Genomic DNA, 16,843 nt, shown 5'->3' on the forward strand with positions numbered 1-16,843 from the left:
GATCGCCAATCCGGAGACGGCGGGTTCGATTCCCGTTCCGGTCGGGAAAATTTTCTCGACTCCCTGGGCATAGTGTATCATTGTCCTTGCCTCACAATATACAAACTCATGCAATGGCAGGCAAAGGAAGCCCATCAATTAATAACTGTGGAAATGCTCAAAGAACACTAAGCGAAGTAGGCCAAGTCCCAGTGGGGACGTAGAGCCATAAAGAAGAAGAAGAAGAAGAAGAAGCAGGGTGAGCGAGCCACAGGTTAGTTTTATAGTTGTCCATGTCAGACTGGGTCTTTCATTGGCTTGGGGTTTGAGCTTGGTCGTTATCAGGTTCTGTGGTTACAACTTCAATTTGAAACTCAGTGCCTTCGGTGTGTTCTCCTTCAGAGCTCCACCACATGCAAGTCTCGACTTGGAGCCCACAGGGGGCAGAGATGGCGAGCCACAGGCAGAGGGATGTTTTAGCTTTAGATATTGTGGGGCCGTCCATATACCACGTGGACAGAAAATTCATGGTTTTTGACCCCCTCCCCCCTCCCCGTGGACAAGCGTGGACTTTTCATTGACCCCTACCCCCCTCCCCCAATGTCCACGTGAACATCCGAAAAAAAGTTTTTTTTCATATTTCTGAAATAAATGGAAAAAGTGATTTTGAAAAGTTTTTTTAAATATTGTTTTTTTCTTCTTCGTAAACAATGTCTTAAATACAATTTAAACTTTATAAAATACAAATATTCTATAGCTTTACATAGAATACAAACAAGTAGCAACAAAAATAGGTACAGCAGACGTTCGGTCGGTGCAAACGGTTTAACTGCAATGCTTTTTAACTGCAAGTCCGGTAAGTGCAACAAATTTGCAGTTATCGCACCGCCAAACGTCAAAATGGTGCGCCAGGTTAGCCCAAACCAATAGTTGAATTATGTTCACGGTTATTTATTGTCGAGTGACAACTTGTAGACATGTTTCAGTCGTTGCAGTTATCGAATTTCGTTCGCTAAGTGAAACGTAAACATGTTGCAGTTATCGAACACCTACTGTACCTACAAGTTTTCAACATTTTAATTCAGCTCAAGAGTGTGGGTTCGATTCTTGCACCAGTTGGTGAAAAATTTTCGTCAAACGGAAAATTCTTCATTGGGTGTTTTTTGTGTCATGTCTATCGCCAAATGTTAGTGATTGTTCAATGTTGTTTAGTTTGTACAGCCTCTGGTTGAAGACGGTGTTTTTTAGAATGTTTGTTCAATCTATAATTGTCTGATTGTTTTGTTGAGATAAGGTAATTTTAAATCTTAGATTTTTGTTAAGATAAGATTATATTTCTTAGATTCTTACAAAAAAACAAGATTTACCGTTACTATATTGTATTGCTGAGGTTTAGGCTTCAATATCCATTGGAAACATATTAAATTTTAAAGGAACCTGCAAAAAAAAGTTTTTGAGATAGGCCTGCAAATCCCTACATGAATACATGTCACAATAGTGAAACTTTGAAGTAGTTTAAAAATTTGATATGAAACTTCGAAAAATCCATACAGAACTTCAATGAAAATTTTCTGACTGAAACACCAACATTTGCATGGTCTACACTCCATTTTAAATCTCCAGAATATTTCTCGATGCTTGCGTCGATGAAGAAAACTAAGTAATTAGAAATTCTGATAATTTAAAACAAATTAGTCTGTGAATCAATACCATGATTTTTTTTGCTTGGAGAAGTAACTTACAACTAAAAGACAAAGTATAATAAAACAATAATGCGACATAATTTGTTTCGTTTGTAGATTCTTGTTTCCTAATTTATGTGTCAATGTTGTCCACGTGGACACTTGACGAACCCCCACCCTCCTCTCCGTGGACAAGCGTGGACTTTTCGCAAACCCCCTCCCCCCTCCAAGCTGTCCACGTGGTATATGGACGGCCCCTGTACAGCTCTGCGCCTTTCAGAAAAAGAAGCAACGTTGATTTCCCGACCTTATCTGGAGTTAAAACACTTTGAATGTCCGTGATATGGGCTGCAAAACGGTGAGCCGATAAGGAGAGCGTCCAATATAGCTCTCGTCCTCACGTCCTCACAAATTCCTACGCCTACCTCATGCTTCCACGGGTCAAGCGATAACAAAGACCGTCAGCTAAGAGTTGTGTGCTTAGCTGGTAGTGCAGCCTGGGCACTGTTGTCCTTCTGACTTCAGCTAGTCAGTGGAGGTATGGCCCGAGCGTCTGTTCACCAAGGAGGTGCGGCTCAAACAGCGTCTTTTCTGATATCCAGCGGCTCAGTAAGAAACGTTGCATCACGGCCAGCTAGATCCAAGGTGGTAGCCCCATCAGCGTGGTCGTCCCAGTGTTGGTTGGGTCGTTAAACAGAACTGGCACGATGGCCCACCGGCGAGACAGGAGTGTTGGCGTAGGCCCAATAAGTCACCCTTAAAATTCCCCATTGCGAATAACATAGGAGAAAATACAACTCGATACAATCGGCATAGACCCACGCGACGAAAACAGGATTTTGGAACATGGAACATGCAAGTCACTTGGTTTCGCAGGATGTGACAGGATATTCTACGATGAATTATATCCCCACAACTTCGACACCGTAGCGTTGCAGGAACTGTGTTGGACTGGACAGAAAGTTTGGAAAAGCTGGTATCGAGCGGCTACCTTCTACCAAAGCTGTGGCACCACCAATGAACTGGGAACAGGATTTATAGTGTTGGGCAAGATGCGACAACGTGTGATCGGGTGGCAGCCGATCAACGCAATGATGTGCATGTTGAGAGTTAAGGGCTGTTTCTTCAACTACAGCATCATCAACGTCCACTGCCCACACGAAGGGAGACCTGATGACGAGAAAAAAGCGTTCTACGCGCACTTAGAGCAAACATACGATGGTTGCTCGCCGCGTGACTTCAAAACCCTTGTCGGTAACATGAACGCGCAGGTAGGAAGGGAAAAAATGTACAGACCGGTAATCGCGCGAATCAGCCTGCACGCCGTTTCGAATGATAACGGCCAGCGATGCGTAAACTTTTACCGTTGTATGGAAGTCCGAAGCACTTTCTTCCCCGCAAAGACATTCACAAAGCCACCTAGAGATCACCCGACCACCAAACAGAAAACCAAATTGACCACGTTCTAATCGACAGTAAATTCTTCTCGGATATAAACTAATATCCACACATACCACAGCGCGAATAAGATTCGGATTACTATTGTGGATTTACCGGCTACTTGCATTCTACCGGTTACTTAAGTAGCCGTTACAAAGTAGCCGTTTTCATATAAAAATCAACTTGATTGTCAAAAAATTAATGTCGCTGAGTAGCTAGTGGCAACGAGGAATAGCGCACACAATAAAATGTTTAAAAACGTTTTTAAGTTACTCTTTTTATAAAACGGCTAGTTTGGAGGCCATACTGAAGCGACCGGTAGAATACAAGTAGCCGGTAAATCCACAATATCTAGTCACTGTATGCATTAGACATGGGCAACTCACTTGCGAGTCGACTCAAAGAATCGATTCGCGAAACTGAGAGAGTGAACCATGATTCTTTTCAAAAGAGTCACGATTCACAGAAGTTCATTGCAAGTTGAAAAGGTTTGGCATGACTGCGCAATTTGATGATGATTAGACGCAGAACATTGCATTAATTTGTCAATCGATCATTTTGTTTCCGCACAAGCGATTCGATTCTTTAGTTGAAGAAACGAAAATCAATGTCCTATCTTGCTGACGGTTGCGTCGACGTCCATACCACGCGAGCGGATTTTGTCGAAATATAGTCGGCTAACATCGATAGACGTCTTTTTTCATCCAATTCTAGAAATGAGTTACTGAATCGATCAAAAGAGTCGACTCTTTTTTGAGAGTGAATCGGAAGCGATTCCCATCTCTAGTATGCATGCGCTCAAAACTTTCGACGGTTATTACCACGCGTCCTAGTCGAACGCAGCAGCTCAATATCGAGCAGCTGCGTAATGTAGAAGTGGCTCAAGACTACGCGCAGCAGCTAGCAGTAGGGCCCAACGGAAGAGCAGCTTGGCGCAGCTACACTTGAAGATGGCTTAAGGGACATCCGATCCGCCATAGGTAGTACCTCGGCTACAGCACTAAGCTTCGCGACTCCATATCACAGAAATGACTGGTACGACGACTCATGTGAACAGTTGAAAAACGAGAAGAATGCAGCATCGGCAAGAATGCTGCAACACCGTACGAGAGCGAATGAGGCACGTTATAGACAGGCACGGAACAGGCAGTACTCAGTCTTCCGGAAGAAGAAGCGCCAGCAAGAAGAACGAGATCGCGAAGCGATGGAAGAGCTGTACCACGCTAAGGACACACGGGAGTCCTACGAGAAGCTGAACCGCTCGCGCAGAGGCTTTGCACCACAAGCTGACATGTGCCGAGACAATCACGGGAATCTTCTCACGAGCGAGCGTGAGGCGGTCGAGAGGTGGCGGCAGCATTACGCTGCACACCTTGGCGACGTTACAAGCACCGAAAGTGGCGTGGTAACAGATCTAGGAGTACGTGCGCAGAACGAAAGATTTCCAGCCTCTAACCTCCAAAAGATTGAGGAGGAGGTTGACCGGTTGAAAAACAACAAAGCCGCTGGAGCAGATCAACTATCAAGCGAGTAGATCAGAGCACTACACTGGGTCATTACCAAGATTTGGGAGGAGGAAGTATTACCGGAGGAATGGATGGAAGGTATCGTGTGTCCCATCTACAAAAAGGGCGACAAGTTGGATTGCGGGAACTACCGCGCGATCACACTACTGAGCGCTGCCTACAAGATACTCTCTCAAATTTTATGCCGCCGTCTATCACCGATTGCAAGAGAGTTCGTGGGGCAATGTCAGGCTGGATTTATGGGTGAACGCGCTACAATGGATCAGATGTGCGAATAAACTGATACGATTGATTGATCAAGGCGACGATGTGCGAAGTTCTAATATCAGGGACGCTGCACTCTCGAGTCCCTTCGAATCTCGCAGAGGGTTACGACAAGGTAATGGTCTGTCGTGCTTGCTTTTAACATTAGAGGGTGTAATAAAGAGAGCGGGGATAAATACGAGTTGAACGATTTTCACGACGTTCTTTCAGCTGCTTGGTTTCGCTGATGGTATTGATATTATAGCTCGCAAATTTGAGACGATGGCGGAAACGTACATCCGACTGAATAATGAAGTCAGGCGAAAATGTGTTGAAGACATAGTACGTGATGGCAAAGGGCTCCAGGGAGGAATCACCGCGCCCGCCACCTCGAAATTCTATCGACGGTGATGAAATTGAGGCGGTTGAAGAATTCGTGTACTGGCTCACTGGTGATCGCCGACAACGACACCAGCTGAGATTGAGAAATTCAGAGACGCATTGTGGCAAGAAACTGATTACTTTGGACTCCGCAGAACACTACGATCGAACAAAGTTCACCATCACACGAAGTTAACTATCTACAAAACGTTGATTAGACCGGTCGTCCTCTATGGGCACGAATCAAGTACTCTACGTGCAGAGGATTAACGGCCCTTGGAGTTTTCGAATGGAAGGTGTTGCGTACCATCTACGGCGGAGTGCCGATGGAAGACGGCACTTGGAGAAGGCGAATGAACCACGAGCTGCATCAGCTGCTGAGTGAACCAACCATCGTACACACCGCGAAAATCGGGAGGCTACGGTGGGCGGGTGACGTCATCAGGATGTCATCAGCGGAACTGGAGACACAACCATGGAGCGAGTGGAATGGAGACGACTCCAACGTATGTTACAAAAACAAAAGAAATTAATTATTACAAAGTATTATCACATCACGAACACATAAAACATTATAAATGCACAAACAAGAAACATCACAAGTGGACACAGCACAACATATAACATAAGTGTGCCCTGTTATCCAGATGGATAACTCCTTCCGATCACAGGATGACGAGGTTTCATTTATTGATTTGGGTCCATCAGTCATCCTGGACTTGTATTTTAGTTGGCATTTTGCCTTTTAGTTCACATCATTTGTTGCTGTGTTCATAGCTTGGTTTTGTCTAGGAAAACTAATCCTAATCGGGCATCCCGTTTCAGGGTTCGATACTTGAGCTTAACAACTTGAAGTCCGTGGCAGGGGAAGGTTTACATCTCTAGTACTTGACCGCTGCCCGAAATAGCCTGAAAGTCGGCAATCAAAGTGGGATTGCATTTCATGGGCCTCTATTTTTCCAGAACCCTATAAATGTGCATTAAAAGTATGGGAATATATATAAGTTAAAATGAAACATACAACACAAAGAACGAACGAATAATAATCTTATAACACATTAAAAAAATATTCTGTCTTATAATTGTAACAAATATTTATACCCGTAACACAATCCAACGTTTGAGCAAGAATTTTTCGTGAATCGTTCACCGATTCACGAAAAATTCAGCTCCCATATGCTTCATATCCTTCATATCAATAGTGTTAAGGCCATAACTTAACACTACGATAAAGATAAATAACTTAACCTAAACTCAAAACAAAACAAAAACGAGTTGTGCTACCCGAAAGCCACAGTTTTTTTTTTTTTTTTTTTTTTTTTTTTTTTGTAGCACAAAGAACGTACCAACATAATATTTATAACACATTTAACAATTATTCTGTCTTATAATTGTAACACATATTTGTACCCGTATCACAATCCAACGTTTGAGCAAGAATTTTTCGTGAATCGTTCACCGATTCACGAAAAATTCATCTCCTAAATATTAAGACAGAATAATTGTTAAATGTGTTATGAATATTATATTCGTACGTTCTTTGTGTTATATGTTTTATTTTACCTTGTAAATATTCCCCGAGTTTTAATACACATTTATAGGGTTCTGACTGAATAGAGGTATATGAAATGCAATCCACTGTTGATTGCCAACTTTCAGGCTATTTCGGGCAGCGGTCAAGTACTAGACATGTAAACCTTTCCCTGCCACGGACTTCAAGTTCTTGAGCTCAAGTATCGAACCCTGAAACGGGATGCCCGATTAGGATTAGTTTTCCTTGTTACAAAAATAAAAGAAATTAATTATTAGAAAGTATTAACACTTCACGACATATAGAACCTTACAACTGCACAAATTAGGAACATCACAAATTGACGCTGCACAACACACAACATAAATGTGCCCTGTTATCCAGATGGATAACTCCTTCCGATCACAGGATGACGAGGTTTCATTTATTGATTTGGGTCCATCAGTCATCCTGGATTTGTATTTTAGTTGGCAGTATGCCTCTTAGTTCACAGAATTTGATGCTGTATTCATAGCTTGGTTTTGTCTAGGAAAACTAATCCTAATCGGGCACCCCGTTTCAGGGTTCGATACTTGAGATCAATAACTTGAAGTCCGTGGCAGGGAAAGGTTTACATCTCTAGTACTTGACCGCTGCCCGGAATAGCCTGCAAGTTGGCAATCAAAGTGGGATTGCATTTCATGGGCCTCTATTTTTCCAGAACCCTATCAATGTGCATTAAAATTATGTGAATATGTACAATGTAAAATATAACATACATCACAAAGAACGCACAAATAATGAACTTTTAACACATTAAACAATTATTCTGTCTTATAATCGTAACAAATATTTATACCCGTAACACAATCCAACGTTTGAGCAAGAATTTTTCGTGAATCGTTCACCGATTCACGAAAAATTCAGCTCCCATCTGCTTCATACCCTTCATAACAATAGTGTTAAGGCCTTATACTTAACACTACGATAAAGATAAATACTTAACCTAAACTCAAAACAAAACGAAAACGAGTTGTGCTACCCGAAAGCCACAATGCTTTCCAGAAACGTAGCGGTGAACAGGACTAACAAGTCCCCAGAAAACACCTTTACTCAAAAAAAAAAGATTGTTACCCGAAAGCCAAACTGCTCTCCAAATCACGTAACGAATAAATCTAACCTAAACTAAACTTTACTTTTATGGAGGTTAACTGTCCACAAAAATAAAATGGCCTTAAGACTGAAGTTATAATACTTCCGGCTAGCTGTACGGGTTTTTTCAGTTGGGCGCCATGTTACAAAAATAAAAGAAATTAATTAATACAATGTATCAACATATAACGACACATAGTACCTTACAATTGCACAAATAAGGGACATCACAAATTGACGCAGAACAACACATAACATAAATGTGCCCTGTTATCCAGATGGATAACATATTCCGATCACAGGATGACGAGCTTTCATGTATGGATTTGGGTCCATCAGTCATCCTGGATTTGTATTTTAGTTGGCAGTTTGCCTTTTAGTTCACAGCATTTGTTGCTGTGTTCATAGCTTGGTTTTGTCTAGGAAAACTAATCCTAATCGGGCATCCCGTTTCAGGGTTCGATACTTGAGCTCAACAATTTGAAGTCCGTGGCAGGGAAAGGTTTACATCTCTAGCACTTGACCGCTGCCCAAAATAGCCTGAAAGTTGGCAATCGAAATAGGACTGCACTTCATGATGGATTAAAATATTATATTCGTACGTTCTTTGTGTTACATAAAAAAAAAAAAGGATTGTGTTACGGGTATAAATATTTGTTACATTAATAAGACAGAATAATTGTTTAATGTGTTCAAAGTTTAATATTCTTGCGTCCTTTGTGTTACATGTTGAATTTTAACTTGTCAATATTCCCCTAGTATTAATTAACATTTATAGGGTTCTGGCAGGATAGAGGCCAATGAAGTGCAATCCTATTTCGATTGCCAACATTCAGGCCATTTCGGGCCGCGATTAAATACTAGAGACGTAAACCTTTCCCTGACACAGACTTCAAGTGATAGAGCTCTAGTATCGAAACCCGAAACGGGATGCCCGATTAGGATTAGTTTTCCTAGACAAAACCAAGCTATGAACACAGCAACAAATGCTGTGAACTAAAAGGCATACTGCCAACTAAAATACAATTCCAGGATGACTGATGGACCTAAACCAATAAATGAAACCTCGTCATCCTGTGATCGGAAGATGTTATCCATCTGGATAACAGGGCACATTTATGTTATATGTTGTGCTGTGTGGATTTGTGATGTCTGTATAATGTGCATTTGTAAGGTTCTCTGTGTATCGTGATACTTTGTAATAATTAATTTCTTTTATTTTTGTAACACGTACAGCAGAAGACACTCGGCCTTAGTCTGATCGGAAAGGTAAGGTAAGGGGTACATGCCCCTTGGATACGAGTGGTACTCGTTGGGCTTAAAGGCAGTAGGAAGCGACGCCAAGCTCACGGATCTGGGAGTCTACGTACGCACTATTGAACGTAGTCGTACCAGTGAAATAATATTGGAGCTTAGGAAAGATACCGCGCGCAAGGGCCCGCCCTGGAATAATAGTTTGGCGAAGTTCTTAGCAATTAGGTAGAGAGCTCTTATTGCGGAAGCGACTCTTCAGTGTAAAAAGCTGGATGAGATCATGAATGCGGAGTAGCTCTTCACGGCCCTGCCGGACCCCACACCGTTCAAAATCACTGAATTTTCAGCAAGCCTCAAAAAGTTGCTGATTTGTTCATCAAATCATTGACATTTACTTTGACATTTGACTTTGCTGAATGTTTCAATAATTTTTATTGCTGAACGGATTTCTGAAATTTCAGCTCGGAAAAATTCAGCAAAATTTTGCTGATTTTCAGCGAAACAAATTTCGTGTGTAAGGTAGCTTACCGGCCGCTAGAGGCTTGATTCAGGTGTTTCGAATCGGGATACAAGCCTTTGGACTGCAAAAGCGCATACAGCAGCAAGCTGTGCAGACTATGCGGAGGTGAATGCCACAAGGCACATCCAAAGCGTTTGATCTATTCTGGGAAATCAGAGAACAGAAAATATCCGACAGGAGGCTCAAAATACATTCAGGACATTCAGGAGACCCTCAGCTGGTATAACAGGGTGCAGGTAACTCAGCTATACCTGAACCACTGTGATGCAGCCCAGTAGTGGTTATTGTGTCTGGGAGTCGCTGAGGGAAAGACGAATATCACCATCATAGCAGACCCATACCGAGTACCCAGCAGCAACGGAAGCTGGGTTGCGGATGGGTTAAAAAATGGTGACGCTCTGGACAACGGATAATTTTCCAGCCTAGTGGCAGGTGTTAACATGCTACGAGGGCTTTGTGATCGCGCCAAACTCTATGATGTCTTCTGCTTCGGCTCAGCAAAATTCATGTAGAGTGCTGGCAAGAGATACTGGCTTTGTTCGATGTTGATCAGGCTAATGTCAGTACTACAAGTGAGCGGAGTTGATCATCTTCGGTACTTTTTGTAGTCCTGGCCTAATAAGTAGTTCAATCAGGAGGATAGATGATGCCTACACACTTATTGCGCCCACCTTTTAATTCACTACAGTATGCACTACAATAACAGCGAGCAGCGATCGGAGCAAGGTACGACTAAGTCAAGGCCAAGCCCTCGTAGGTGGAAGACATCATACTTCAACGAGAAGGTTTTAAACGAGGTGCTCGGCCATGAGCGAAACTTAATTGTTCTAAGAGGTGATTTGCTGGTAGTGGTGCTGTCATGTGCATGCGATGCGACCATCCCTAGGCAAGTCCACCCTATGAATGGGAGTCCAACGGCGTCTCAAGATATTGCGAACGTATGGCACGTCTGCCTACGGGCTAAGCAACGAATGTAGCGTGCGCGTAATGATGAGGAGTGAAATAAGCGATGGATGGCGTTGGCGACTGCCAAAGATTGCCGTGTGCAGCATAGTTGTCCCATGAATAGGGATTCCCATAGAACATGGGACAACTATGCTGCACACGGTAGAAGACTGAGATGAAGGGTCTGTATAAAAAAAAATCTGCTTTGAGGGTCTTTGTCAGAGTGTCAATACGAATCCGTAAGGTGATGCCTACAGGATTGTGATGACTAAAACAAGAGGTGTAAAGGCTCCTACCGAGCAGTCTCCAGAGATGCTAGAGAGAAACATCGAGGGGCTCTTTGACATGGTACAAAAGTTATGTAATACTAAAATCGGACATTTCAGACCACCTTCCTCTCCCTTGTAACGCTTTTTTATGAAAATCCATTTTTTATGGATCGTAACGCTACGCCTCCCCCTGTAACGTTACGTAATTTGTGTACCATGCCTTTCTGCGTCATGATCCTAGTCCTTGGCCTCTTTATATAGGACTGGTAGGGACTGAGGCTTGCGATCAGGGCAGGGTCACCGGTGAGCAACTTGCAGGAATATAAAATCCTTTATCGTAGATTCGGAAGCAGTTCCGAGCTTGGTCATTGATTGATTTGTCTTTATTTGAGTGACCTTCAGCCCTTGGCTGGTTCGTCTCTCCGAGCTTGGTCATAAATTTAGCTACTGCATAGACTCATGGGATATTCAGATCTGCTATGCAGGAATGCCTGGACGAGGAAATCTTCCTTGGACGCAGAGCTTGGTCTTATTGCCAGAGGCGAGGAAACCACCCGGAGACCTAGCATATTTACATTTACATTTCTATCCTTAGGCACACACAGGGGTGTAGAGTAGATGGTCTCTCGAGTAATCAGTTAGGCTTTCGGAAGGAGAGATGGACCATAGACACTAATTTATCGGTTACAAAGACCACCGAGATAGCAGGACTAGGGCAGGGGCAGGACTGAAAACAAATGTAAAAAACCTCTAGCTCGTCGAGATCAACATTTGGTGTCTTCTGAGGAAATATTTCTACGAACAAGTTAGATATTCTGAATGGCAGTCAATTTTATTCAATAATATTCGCATAATAGTCCTATACGTCATTTTGGTCACAGTTGTTCGGCAAGTTTCGCTGAAAAAGTTTACCGACGACGTCAAATTTCCAAAGCCTCTATGAGTTCATGGTCCCTTCAGTATCGACTCATGGAGGTTTGACTGTAGGACGTTCTTGCAGTAGTTCAAGTTCGGGCAAGTATGCTTGAGTCCAATGCGTAGACGTCTGTTTTTATCTTTCTATCGATGCGCAGTCGAATTTAGCCAAAATCCATGAACCATATGAAACATATTGTGAAAAGTTACCTAATTTGTTCATAAGAATTCCTTGGAATTGAATTGAATTAGGGTAATTGTTCCCATCGTTGTGGTAGTACCAAATGTTGCGGTAATGGCCAATTGAGCACTTTTTCGACTGAAATGTTACCAAAAGGTATTTTTAATAGATGTATTGTGCTTAAATTATGAGATTGCACCATTTGTTTGCTTAAGATTTGCTCAAAAACCTATTTAAAAAAATATTTTCCTTAATATGTTTGCTGCTGTGTTCCTATTGTTGCGGTAGTGTTCCTAATGTTGCGGTATCCCATATGATTTCAATGGGATACCGCAAAATTAGGAACAAATACCGCAACATTAGGAACAAATACCGCAACAATAGGAACACAATGTTCTTTTAGATAAAAACGAATAAAATGCTCATAACAACCTCAAAGTGGCAATATTTCGTTATTTTCCCGTAGATAAAGGATAGATTTTATTATTTTCAATTCACTCCATGTAAAAAAATTGCTTGGGGCGATACAATTGTGGTTTAAGCATGAACTCAGTGCTTAACTCCTCCATGATCGGATCAATTACCCTATACATCATTTGCTCCCAACCGTCTTTCACTTCAACAATCACTTGATCTACATACCGCCATTTTTAAAGCTGCCGTAGTGTGCATGTACAATCTCATCCTTTACATGTACAGCCTATTCAACCGTGGATGTAGTACAGATATTATTTCAATAAGCGTAGTGCTAGACTTGGTTCGCTTTCATAAACTAAACTGTAATAAATCCGGATCTTGGTTATTTACAAACAAGATAACTTGTTCGTGGAAAACCTACATGGTCGAAACACTCAAATCCGCTTCCTGAACAGAACTTCCACCATCGTCATCCGCACAAACACAAAAGAATACCCGCAAACATTAGACTCATTACGGTGTTCGCAAACACAAGTGCTCTTAAGAAGCACACAAAACAAAAACACGCTGAGCTTTCACACATTTATGGCAATACCCTTTCTCCGACGACGACGACGACGACTTGCGCTGATTCCACCAGGTTGGAACTAGACAGGATGAATGGACAAAGACGAACCTACGTGCTCTGCCCTGCCGGTGTGTGTGCGCCAAAGGAACGTGCAAGGAAGCTCTCCAACCGGTCGGTTCGGTGGAACATTTCGTAAAAAGGAAGCACTTGGCATTCGCCTCACATTACAATTACGAATGTAAATATGTAGCTCTCGAGAGTGGCGTTACTGAGGCAAGAAAAAAACAAGAGGATAATTACTCCTAGGAAAGCGCCCAGGCCAAGAGGATGGCCAACAAAGGTTTCACCCTTTCCCTGACTTAGGTTTGGAGCCCCACAGTCTGGAAGGAGGAAACTTTTCATTCAGTGCTTTTTAGCTTAAATGATACCACCTGACCTGATACATATGCTAATATGTTGGAATCTATGGCTTATGCTTACCTCCGGCCATTCATGCTCATGTAACCATCGTCCTCGGACTGGTGGCCCTGGGAGGGACTATCCGGCTCCACGGGGGCGTGTATTACCTCTTGCTCTTCCTCGAACTCGGACAGCACTTTGTCGAGCAGTTCCAGTGATTTTTCAACATCGTCTGTTGTGCTGTCGGGAGGAAAGAGAGACGGAAAAGAAGTTTATTAGTATTATGTTGCACCAGTTGGTGGAAACCTAACATTGATTATCATTCAGGAGATAGAACTTATGCAACTATGATGTATACAGTAAATTTTCAACAACCAGTAATGAATATTTATGACATGTTTTTCGGATGATTTATTTTTGATTTTAGTTTTTTTTTATGTTAACTATGAAATTTCTCTCACGATCCATTATACGATTTATTAAACGCTTCCTCGTGCACAACCTGGTTGCAAACATCCAGATGATACTTCGCTTGTGTTACAGGATTTCCCATCAACAACATCATCAGTCAAATGCTCCCAACACCACCACCTGGGAGGTATGACGTGGTGACATAGATATAAAGACAACCAGTCAGTGGACTAGTATCCGGTCAGTACGACGGCTGCTGTTCCGGTAGAAGTGCATTATTGCAGTGGTAGACGAACAAGAGGATTTCCTCTGTCCCTCGTGTGACGATGTTTGCAAATCGTATACCTTGACGTATGTGTAAAATGTGTATACTTGGTATGTACAGCGTGAAAATGCATAAATTTGTTCTGATAAATAACACTCGTACGACCATTATAACCAAAAGGGTAAGCGCACGGGTATTCAGCAAGACCATGCTTTTTTTTATTTTTTTTATCTGTATTAACAAGATTTTTAGCCCTAGGCTAGTTCATCTCGGGCCCACGCTTTACTTCCCTTCCGAAGGAAGAACTCACATTTTGCGAGTTTGTCGGGAGTGGGATTCGATCCCAGGTCCTCGGCGTGATAGTCAAGTGATCTAACCATCACACCAGGTCCGCTCCACACAAGACCATGCTAAAGATGACGGGCTCAATTGCCGATCGATCCAAAATCCTTTCGTAATGTAAGTTTCATCGACTTTCTTGCAAAATTATCGTTGGCAGAGGAAGCTCTCAGTTTATAACTGTGGAAATGCGCAAAGAATACTGAGCTGAGAAGCAGGCTTTGTGGCAGCGAGGACGCTACGTTTAAAAGAGAATATGAGTTAGACCATCGATTTGTTTTGTGATAACTGATAAAATGTTAATAATACAGTCCTTTGTATAAAACCATGGTGCACTCACTCGATAAAATTTACTTAGGCTCAGTTATGGCTATAGTACCTCAAATTCGCCATTGTTGATTTTCAACCTTTAAAGATACAAATCAACAAGAAAAAAAAATCGTGAACAACAGATCACGAACACAAAAGATGATTGCAATAATTCAAACTTCACAATTTGCTCAAATTATGGTAGAAATAAAGCATTTTCCTTAATTTTTCGGCCTCCTTGCACCCTATTTCGCCATAGTGTACCAGCTATGGCAACTCCCATAAGGAATGCATGTAAATAGTGTGAAGTGGAACCCAAATTAACAAATGTGTCCATAACTGGTACAGGGTTCCTATCATTGGCACACGCTGTAATAAATACTAAAAGTAGTTTTGGCTCCGCTTCTATATTTTTCCTGTAAATTATTAAAACAAATCAATCATTTGACTTATTGATTACAATCGTCGGTCTTCTTCTTATTTTTGTAGAAATAGTTTTTCTTAGGTGGTGCGATAACTGGTACAGGCACCCTATTTATTCATTTATTTAATATGAACCTTGTCATCGGCAAGTTTATTGCAAACAAAGCTACTCCTCTATATTGGAAATATGTGAGTAATTAGGGTTTAGACATCTTTGATATCCCGGATCATTTTTAACACAAGTTGTTTTTAGCGTTACCCTGTAACGCATGTTGCATAATCAACTAAAACTACTGGACCTACTTGAAACTCTTAACAGTTTTGGTTGGTTCTGGTACAGGGTGAGGTCAGAATCCAGTGCAAAAAGTGAAAATTATAGTGCCTGAACACAGAACTAGAAATGAACATGTGCGTTATCAGCAGAAGCGACAATATGTGGTTGTAAAGGTCACAACATTGAAGATAATCACTTGGATTACGATGAAAGTCGTGGCTCCATTTGTCGATGTTCGATAGGGGAACAGGCAAATTAAAAATGGCGGATGTCTGATTCGGCAATCATTCTCTGAAAAAGCACATTTCGAAATCAATCGACAAGGGATCATGCGTTTGACGTTTTAAACATTAAAATAATTCACAAACAATGCAATCAAACCCAGGTAACCACTAAGCATTTGAATAAGCCGTGTATCGGCCCGTATCACGCATTTCAACTGCTTGCTGCCCTACATAAGCAGTTCGAATGCATAGCTGCCTTGAGTTAGCATAAGCTATGCTGCTCAAAAGCTTTCGGCTGTTAAGTAGCATTTCAACTGCTTGAAGTGGTTTCACTTGGGAGCATCCTCCTCTCCTCTTCTTGGCGTAACGTCCTCACTGGGACAAAGCCTGCTTCTCAGCTTAGTGTTCTATGAGCACTTCCACAGTTATTAACTGAGAGCTTCCTCTGCCAATGACCATTTTGCATGTGTATATCGTGTGGCAGGCACGAAGATACTCTGGGAGCATACAGAATGCTTTTCAACTGCTCTTTAAATGCTAGGAGCAAAAAGGTTGGGAGATATGTTACGCATTTGGCAACACATTTTGTCTCTCTCTTACAGAGCCTATGCTTCTGTTTACAAATTTGTGTATCTTATTTGTTTCTTCATTTTCCCCTACTCATACAAAATCACCAAAGAAAACATTACTGCAGTTGGATTGGATTGTTAACTTGTCCATCAAAAAATCACCAATTATTTATCATTTCGTCGGAAAATATGTGCCGAATAGATGGATGCTTTGGTGGATCATAGGATTGTTTGAAAGAGGGAAGAAACAATCTTATTCCACAGATATTTAAAAGCAGGGATCGTAATGCTCTACCACAATGAAATATCTCAATGAAAACAAGTTTTGGATGTTGAATTTGAAGCTGTTATCGAATCATTCTTTATATTGGCGATTAAATCAACGCACACCACCGACAGCTTTAGCATCGTGGATCAGGAGCAACAGAATCCGCAGCAGATATGATTAATCAATCTCCGGATCGTTGGTTCAAACCTAAATCACTACAAAAATCAGCAAAAAAAGTACCACCTAGCACCGGCTGGAATATGGAAGGACGATGAAGCGGGGAAGCAGGCTGAGAGAACGAGAAGCAGACGTCAATCTATTTTTTTTTCTTTTGCTCTACGAGGCGTTACGCTTCTTTGACATTTCGTCACGACGTTCCT

The 16,843-nt window shown here is 41.9% G+C and overlaps 1 non-coding gene across 4 annotated transcripts in view; it reads right to left on the minus strand.

Moving 5' to 3' along the window:
* Positions 1-16,843, minus strand: part of LOC109428242 (mucin-2) — a 362,414-nt gene that overhangs the window by 246,598 nt on the left and 98,973 nt on the right. For all 4 annotated transcript variants that reach the window (XR_009997698.1, XR_009997700.1, XR_009997699.1 and 1 more), the window contains exon 2: positions 13,463-13,621. This is a non-coding gene — a transcript (mucin-2). The remainder of the gene's footprint in view (positions 1-13,462; positions 13,622-16,843) is intronic.

This window comes from Aedes albopictus, chromosome 2 (genome assembly GCF_035046485.1).
Source record: "Aedes albopictus strain Foshan chromosome 2, AalbF5, whole genome shotgun sequence".
NCBI lineage: Eukaryota > Metazoa > Arthropoda > Insecta > Diptera > Culicidae > Aedes > Aedes albopictus.